Genomic DNA, 10,000 nt, shown 5'->3' with positions numbered 1-10,000 from the left:
TACAGTGACACACCCATTCCAACCAGGTCACACCTATTCCATCAAGGCCACACCTTCAGATGGTGCCACTCCCTAGTCCAAGGATATACAAACCATCACACCCTTCTATTGACCCCCATCCCACATCCACCCTCCACCTTCCGCTTTGCTTATATGAGATTTCTCCCCCCACCCACTCACATTCTCTGACCCCACTGTTCCAGCATCCCCCTACACTGGGGCATCAAACTTACCAAGACCAAGGGCTTCCCCTCCCATTGCTGTCAGGCAAGACCATCCTCTGCTATATATGTATCTGGAGCCATGGATCCATCCAGGCACACTCCTTGGTTGGTTGTCTAGATTCTGGAAAAACTGGGTGGTCAGGCCAGCCTAAGTTGTTATTCCATTGGAGTAGCAATTCCCTTCTGCTCCTCCAGTTCTTCTGCCAGCTCCCCACCAGATTCCCTGAGCTCAGTCTGATGGTTGGCTCTAAGCATCCACATCTTCATTGGTCAGTTGCTGGCCAGTCTTCCCAAAGAACTGCCACACCAGGTTCCTGTCAGCAAGCACCTCTTGACCATGGCAACAGTGTTAGGTTTGGTGTCTGCAGACAGGGTGGATCTCCAGGTGGGGCAGTCCCCAAATGGCACTTCCTTCAGTCTCTGTTCAATTTTTTGTTCTTCCTTTGGATAGGAACATTTATGGGTTGAAATTTTGAGATGGGTGGGTGGCTTCATCCCTTGACCTGGAGCTGTGCCTATCTATTGGAGGTGGTCTCTTCAGGTTCTGTCTCCCCCTTCTCTGTGCATTTCTACTAAAGTCATCTCCTTTGGGTCCTGGTAGCCTCATGTTTCCCTGGTGTCTGTGACCCTCCAGTGACTGTCCCCAGTTCCTCATTTCTTACTGCTACATATTTTTTGTTCAATATCTTGACCCTCTGTACCTCTCTGACATCTCCTCCAGTTCCTGATACTTTCCTCCTTATTTCCTCACCCTCCTCTCTCCCTCCCAGGTCTTCCTCTAATAGAACAGAAAATGGGGAAGAGACTCGAATACTTGGGCACAGAAGAAAACTCCCTGAAGATAACACCAATGTGTTATGCTTTAAGATCAATTGACAAATGGGACCTCAGAAAATGGAAAAGCTTCTGTAAGGCAAAGGACACTCTCAATAGGACAAAACAGCCACCCCCAGATTGGGAAAAAATCTTTACCAACCCTACATCTGATAGAGGGCTAATATCCAATATATACAAAGAATTTAGGAGTTAAACTCTAGAGAATCAAATAACTCTATTAAAAAATGGGGAACAGAGATAAACAGAGAATTCACAACTGAAGAAACTTGAATGGCCAAGAAGCTCCTAAAGAAATGTTCAACATTTGTAGTCATCAGGTAAATGCAAATGAAAACAACCCTGAGATCCTACCCCACACCAGTCAGAATGGCTAAGATCAAAAACACAAATGACAGCAGATGCTGGTGAGGATGTGGAATAAGACGAACACTCCTCCATTGATGGTGGGGTTGCAAGCTGGTACAACCACTCTGGAAATCAGTCTGGTGGTTTCTCAGAAAATTGGACATAGTACTACCTGAGGACCTAGCTATACCACTCCTGGGCATATACCCAGAAAAATGCTCCAACATGTAATAAGGACACATGCTCCACTATGTTCATAGCAGCCATATTTATAATAGCCAGAAGCTGGAAACAACCCAGATGTCCCTCAACAGAGGAATAGATACAGAAAATGTGGTATATTTACACAATGGAGTACTATGCATAGATTTAAAACAATGACTTCATGGAATTCACAGGCAAATGGATAGAACTAGAAAATATCCTGAGTGAGGTAATCAAGACACAAGAGAACATGCATGGTATGTACTCACTAATAAGTGGATATTAGCACAAAAGCTCACAATGGCCATAATACAATCCATAGACCATATGGAGCATAGAAAGAAAGACCAAGATGTGAATGCTTCAGTCTTGCATTGAGGGTGGATCAGCTTGCATTATTAAAGAACCCAAGACTATCAGCCCAAGGGTAACACCACTCAGAATGGGCTGGTCCCTCACCCATCAATCACTAATTTAAAAATTGCCCTACAGGCCTATTGAGGCACTTTCCTTTTCTTTTTTTTTTTCTTTTTTTATTAGATATTTTCTTCATTTACATTTCAAATGCTATCCACTATACCCTCCCCTACCACCCTGCTCCCCAACCCACTCACTACTGCTTCCTGGTCCTGGCATTCCCCTGTACTGGGGCATATGATCCTCTCAAGACCAAGGGTTAAGGCACTTTCTTAATTGGGCTTCCTTTCTCTCATGACTACCACTTGTGTCAAGATGACATAAAACTATGCAACACAGACAGTATATACATATGTATTATCTATTACATATCTATTATCTAGAAATTCATCATCTACGCATTCATCATATATCTATCCATCATCTATTATATCTATCATCTATCTCTATATAGATATATGTATCTATCACATATCTATCCATCATCTATCAATACATCATTTGTTTATCCATCATTTATCTATGTATCATCTATTGTCTCTCTGCTCACCATCTACCCATCTATCTATTAAAAAATTAACTTGATCGGGGCCATAGTGACACAAACTTTTAATTCCAGAATTTGGGAGGCAGAACAAGGCTAGCCTGATCTACAGAGTAAGCTCCAGGATAGCCAGAGCTACACAGGAAAACTTTGTCTCAAAACAACAAAAAATAAATTAATGTGTATAATGATCAAGGAAGACACTTAATATAAATTTCATCATCTATGGGCATCCATGAACCTGCACACATAAAAACGTATGTTTACTGAACATACACTTGAAGTATTTAATTTCTGAAGTACACTAGTGAGATGTCCCATCTATCCACACAACTCTAGGGATCTGGGTTAAATTCCTGGGACACAAGTAAATGAGGGAGGGGGAGAACAGAGTCTCCAAAAGTGTCCCCTGAAATCCATACATGTACTGGCTATGGTGTATAAACCCACCCCTGACATGCACAATAATAAATAATAAATAACTTTAATAACTAAATAACTTTAATAATTAAATAACTTTCCTAAATACAGAAGAAGCTAATTACCTCAAAAAGAAATCTTTATTACAGATTTGTTCAAATGCCAGGCTATAACAGTTTACTCAGACAGCATGTAACTTTTTGATATCCTGTCGTTCTTTTCTCAACATACCAGAGATGTGCATAAACTTTACATGGTATGTTTTCCTCATTTTTGAATATATATTTAATTGGTTGTATTGATGACACAAGATTCTATACACCTGATCATGTATGACATATTAGTTTCTTTTGGCCAACTACTTGGTATAAACAGTTTGAGAAAGGAAGTGCTGATTCACTCATAATTTAAGATAGTGTACAGCCCATCATAGTGGGACAGAAACTGGGGCATGTAGGCCTACTCTGTGCCACACCATTAAGAAATATCACTGACTGTCCCTACTGCAAAAGCCATGTCTCCTCCATAGTGCCTCAGTTAGGAGTAGACTTATAAGTGACATCCATAACAATGCATATATATTAATCATCTCATTATTGATTCTTTCATCTATGCATGCATCCAACCATGCATCTATCTATCTATCTAATCTATTACCTATTTACCATCTATCAACCTATCAGTCTACCCATCATCTATTATCAATTGATCTATCTTATAGTGATATATCATTTCACTCTCTATAATCTACCCACCTATAATCTATCACATATTCTTCCATCATCTATATCAATCCATCATCTGTCTATCATCTAATCAGTCTGTTTTTACCTGTCATCTACTAATATATGTTTCCTTTACTACTATCTATCATGTTCTATATTGTGACCCAGCCTCACTAAGAAGCCCAGAAACTTACTTTACAACACCAGCTGGATTTGAGTTCCATGATCCCACATTCTCAGACTTACAAGTATATGTGATTACATAGATAAATAGATAGGTTGATAGGTAGGTAGGTAGGTAGATAGATAGATAGATAGATAGATAGATAGATAGATAGATAGATAGATAGATAGAAATATATGATAGATTCATAATTGATAGATGATTGATAGAGAGATCAATTGAGAGACAGATAAATACATAGATAAGAAGATAGATGGATAGAGAGATATCAATACATAATGGATAGATAGAAATAGATACATATAGATGATATAGATAGATTAATTAGATTGATAAACCCGTAGAATGTACATAGATGCTTATATAGATGATAGTAGATGTATAGATAACAGGTGGAGAGTTAGATGATAGATTTTATGTTAGACAAGCATATGATAGCTATAAACATATGTATCTATGTTATGTAGATAGGTAATAGATTGATGATACACAAATAAATGGTTGATATATGGATGGGTGAATGGATAGATATATCCATAAGTATGTTTCAGCATATATTAAACTGAAATATTTCTATTGATATATGAACATACATACTTTTTATAAGTATACTAATATCTGTTTGTAAATATTTAGATATCTGAAGTATATACATGTCTATCTTATATATAGATGTCATCTTCCTATATATACATCATATATCAACAATCTGTCATCTACCTATGTTATAACTCATTAACCCAGTTAATCATACACAAATTCAACTAAAATTAATTCTTCCTCTTTTTATTGAATATTTTATTTATTTATATTTCAAACGTTATCCCTCTTCCTGGTTTCACCTCTGAAAACCCCTATCCCATCTGCCCTCCCCCTGCATCTATGAGCGTACTCCCCAACCCACCCACCCACACACTCCCACCTCACCACCTTGGCATTCCCCTACACTGGTGCATCTAGCCTTCACAGGACCAAGGGCCTCTCCTCCCATTGATGCCAGATAAGGCCATCCTCTGCTACATATGCAGCTGGAGCCTGGCAAACCCCTTCAATTCCTTCAGTCCTTTCCCTAATTCCTCCATTGGGGTCCCTGTGCTCAGTCTAATCAATGATTGGCTGCTAGAATCCACATCTGTATTTGTCAGGCTCTGTCAGAGCCTCTCAGGAGACACCCATATCAGGCTCCTGTGAGCAAGCACTTCTTGGCATAGGCAATAGTGTCTGGGTTTGGTGTCTGTATATGGGATAGATCCCCAAGTGGGGCATCTCTAGATGGTCTTTACTTCAGCCTCTGCTCCAAACTTTGTCCCCATATTTCCTTTAGACAGGAGAAATTATGGGTTAAAAATTTGGAGATAAGTGAATGGCCATATCCCTCAACTAGGGGCCTTGCCTTACCTCTGGTTATGGCCTCTACAGGTCCTCCCTCCGCTTTGTTGGGCATTTCAGCTAATCATCTCCACTCGGTCCTGGGAGCCTCTTGCTTTCCTGGAATCTGGGACATTAAGGTGGCTATCCCCAGTTCCCCATCCCCCATTGTTAGACACCTCTCTTCAATTTCCTGACCCTCTGTGTATCATACCCATCTCCTTCCATACCTGATCCTGTCCCCCTTTATTGCGTCTCCTTTCTCTCTTCCTCCTAAGTCCTTTGCACACTCTACCTCCTGTATTTTGTTCCTCAATCTAAGGAGGACTAAAGTATCCACACTTGCTCTTCCTTCTTCTTGAGCCTCATATGGTCTGTGAGTTGTAGCATGGGTATTCTGAGCTTTTTACCTAATATCCACCTATCAGTGAGTACATATCATGTGACCATGTGTGTTCTTTTGTGACTGAGTTACCTCACTCAGGATGATATTTTCTACTTCCATCCATTTACTTACGAATTTCATAAAGTCGTTGTTTTAATAGCTGAGTAGTACTCCATTGTGTAAATGTACCACATTTTCTGTATCCATTCCTCTGTTGAAGGGCATCTGGGTTATTTCCGGCTTCTGGCTGTTATAAATATGTCTGCTATGAACATAGTGAAGCACGTGTCCATATAATATGTTGGAGCATCTTTTGGGTATATGCACAGGAGTGGTATAGCTGGGTCAGCAGGTAGCACTATCTTCAGTTTTCTGAAGAATAGCCAGTCTGATTTCCAGAGTAGTTGTACCAGTTTGTAATTCCACCACCGTTGGGAGAGTATTCCTCTTTATCCACATCCACACCAGCATCTGCTGTCACCTGAAGTTTTGTTCTTAGCCATTCGGCCTGGAGTGAGGTGGAATCTCAAGGTCATTTTGATTTGCATTTCCCTGATGATTAAGGATGTTCAATATTTCTTAAGGTGTTTCTTGGCCATTCGAAATTACTCAGTTGATAATTCTCTCTTTATCTCACTACCCAATTTTAATAGGGTTATTTGATTCTCAGGAGTCTAACTTCTTGAGTTCTTTGTATATATTGGATATTATTCCTCTATTGGATGTAGGATTGGTAAAGATCTTTCCTAATCTGTTGGTTGCCATTTTGACCTACTGACAGTGCCCTTTACCTTACGCTTTGCAATTTTATGAGGAGTGTAAAATATTATGGAGTGTATAAAAGTGAATTAAAAATAAATTTTTTTAAAAAGTCTAAAATTTTTAGTTTCTTTCTCTATTTCTTCCCTGACCACGTTATTATTGAGTAGAGAGTTGTTCAGCTTCCATTCCTATGTGGGCTTTCTGTTGATTTTGTTGTTATTGAAGACCAGCCTTAGTCCGTGGTGATCTGATAGGATGCATGGGATTATTTCAATCTTCTTGTATCTATTGACACCTGTTTTGTGACCTATTCTGTGGTCAATTTTGGGGAAGGTACTATGAGGTGCTGAGAAGAAGGTATATTCTTTTGTTTTAGGATGAAATGTTCTATAGATATCTGTTAAATCCATTTGGTTCATAACTTCTGTTAGTTTCACTGTGTCTCTGTTTGGTTTCTGTTTTCATGATTTGTCTATTGCTAAAAGTGGGGTGTTGAAGTCTCCCACTATTATTGTGTGAGTTTCAATGTGTGCTTTGGGCTTTAGCAAAGTTTCTTTTATGAATGTGAGTGTCCTTGCATTTGGAGCATAGATGTTCAGAATTGAGGGTTCATCTTGGTAGATTTTTTCCTCTGATGTGTATGGATGTTATCTTTTTTGATAACTCTTTGTTGAAAGTCGATTTTATTTGCTATTAGAATAGCTACTCCAGCTTGTTTCTTGGGACCATTTTCTTGGAAAACTGTTTTCCAGTCTTTTACTCTGAGGTAGTGTTTGTCCTTGTCACTGAAGTACATTTCCAGTATACTGCAAAATGCTGGGTCTTGTTTACATATCCAGTCTGTTAGTCTATGTCTTGTTATTGGAGAAATGAGTCAATTGATGTTAAGAGATATTAAGGAAGAGTGGTTGTTGCTTACTGTTGTTTTTCTTGTTGGAGGTGGAATTATGTTTGTGTGTCTATCTTCTTTTGGGTTTGTTGAAAGAAGATTACTTTCTTGCTTTTCCTAGTTATAGTTTCCCTCCATGTGTTGGTGTTTTCCACCTATTATCCTGTATAGGACTGAACTTGTTGAAAGATATTGTGTAAATTTGGTTTTGTCATGGAATACTTTGGTTTCTCTATCTACGGTAATTGAGAGTTGTGTTGGATATAGTAGCCTGGGCTGGCATTTGCATTCTCTTCGGGTCTGTATAACATCTGTCCATGATCTTCTGACTTTCATAGTCTCTGGTGAGAAGTCTGGTGTAATTCTGATAGGTCTGTTTTTATATGTTACTTGACCTTTTTGCCTTACTGCTTTTAATATTCTTTCTTTGTTTTGTGCATTTGGTGTTTTGACTATAATGTAATGGAAGGAATTTCTTTTCTGGTCCAGTCTATTTGGAGTTCTGTGGTCTTCTTGTATGTTCATGGACATCTTTTTCTTTAGGATAGGGAAGTTTCCTTGTATAATTTTGTTGAAGATATTTACTGGCACTTTTAGTTAGGAATCTTCACTCTCTTCTATACCTATTATCCTTAGGTGTGGTCTTCTCATTGTGTCCTGGATTTCCTGGATGTTTTGGGTTAGGAGCTTTTTGCATTTTGCATTTTCTTTGACTGTTGTGTAAATGTTTTCTATGCTATCTTCTGCCCCTGAGATTCTATCTCTTCTATTTTCTTGGTGATGCTTGCATCTATGACTACTGATTTATTTCCTAGGTTTTCTATCTCCAGAGTTGTCTCCCTTTGTGATTTCTTTATTGTTTCTATTTCCATTTTTAGATCCTGGGTGGTTTTGTTCAATTCCTTCACCTCTTTGGTTGTGTTCTCCTGCAATTCTTTAAGGGATTTTTGTTTCTTCTTAAAGGGCTTTTACCTGATTACCTCTGTTCTCCTGTATTTCTTTAAGTGAGTTATTTATGTCCTTCTTAAAGTCCTCTATCATCATCCTGAGATGTGATTTTAAATCATAATCTTGCTTTTCTGATGTGTTGGGGTATCCAGGGTTTCTGATGACTCCAAGTAGCCTTGGTTTCTGTTGCTTATGTTCTTATGCTTGCCTCTCGCCATCTGGTTGTCTCTGGTGTTAGCTGAACTTGTTCTCTCTGAATGGATCTTATCCCTCCTTTGAGCTTGTGAGCCTGTGATCTTAGGTCTATCAGCACTCCTCAGAGACCAGTTCTTTCTGGGTGGGGTTTGGGTAAGGAGAACTGTAGCACAGGGTTATCTCAGGGGCACAGATAAAAACCAGAAGCTAAGTTCTTTCTCTTATATCTGAGCCTCAACATACCCACATCACCTTGAACCTTTCCTAAATATACCATCATGATTTATCCCATTCCAGTAGTTGCTTTACACTATATATTTCAATTTTACCCTGGAGCTATGTATAGCAATAAAAGTCAATTTGGCAAGAGAGTTCACTGACATCTTTTATTTAAAATGTGCATAGAACACTCTAAAATTGGCTGCTTAATATGGTTTTTGATTTGGTTTGATTTTGATTTTTTTTTTTTTGAGACAGGGTTTCTCTGTGTAGCCCTGGCCTTCCTGAACTAAGCTGGCCTTGGACTCAGAAATCTGCCTGCCTCTGCCTCTCAAGTGTTGAAATTAAATGTATGTGCTACGACCACCTGGCAAGATAATATGTATTTAACTCAGTCTGAAACTTCTTATAATCTACTGTTCCTGTATTACCTGGAACCAATCTCGCTAGGCACCATTGACCATGTATTGTGAGGACTAATTCTTCACTAAACATTAATTTAGTATCACAAGTATGTTTTACATTTTTTCTAAAGGTGTCAAATCAATTTACACCACTTTCCAAACTGCTTCATAATTTAGTTTGTTTTTATTTAATTCTGTGCACACTTGCCAACAAAAGCTTTCAAGGATTTCGTCAGAGTGGAAAAATCTGTATTTGTAGATTTTTATTTGCATTATTGCAAAATTGTGTAAATTAATATTTGCATTTTATGATTACAAGCAAGCCTGATAAATTTTGCTACTAACACATATTCTGATATGTTTCTGTGTTAAGTAAATGTTTTAATTCTCAAATCTTAATCTCGCACATCTGGAAGAGGAGGTGGAGAGGATCTCAAAGAAGTTGTGGAGGGGAACCATAATCAGATTATATTGCATGAAAAAGAGTATATTTTCAATTTAAAAAATGTAAAACTCATCTATCTGCCATAAAAATCAATTCGCTTATAAAATGACTTTTTAAAAGTTTTTATTTGATATTTTATTTACATTTAAATGTTATCCCCTTTCCCAGTTTCCCCTATGAAAACCCCTATCTCTTTCCCCCTCCCCCTGCTCCCCAACCCACCCACTCCTGCTTCCTAGCCCTGACATTCTGCTATACTGGGGCATAGAACCTTCACAAGACCATTGATGACCAACTAGGACATCCTCTACTACATATGCAGCTAGAGCCACAAGTCCCACCATGTGTTTTCTTTGATTGGTGATTTAGTACCTGGGAGCTCTGGGGGGTATGAGTTAGTTCATATTGTTCTTCTTAGGAGGCTGCAAACCCCTTCAGCTCTTTGGGTCCTTTCTCTAGCTCCTTCATTCGGGGCGTTCTTCCTA

Source organism: Mus caroli, chromosome X (genome assembly GCF_900094665.2).
Source record: "Mus caroli chromosome X, CAROLI_EIJ_v1.1, whole genome shotgun sequence".
In the NCBI taxonomy this organism is placed as follows: Eukaryota; Metazoa; Chordata; class Mammalia; order Rodentia; family Muridae; genus Mus; species Mus caroli.
Note: the sequence above shows the minus strand (reverse complement) of the source record.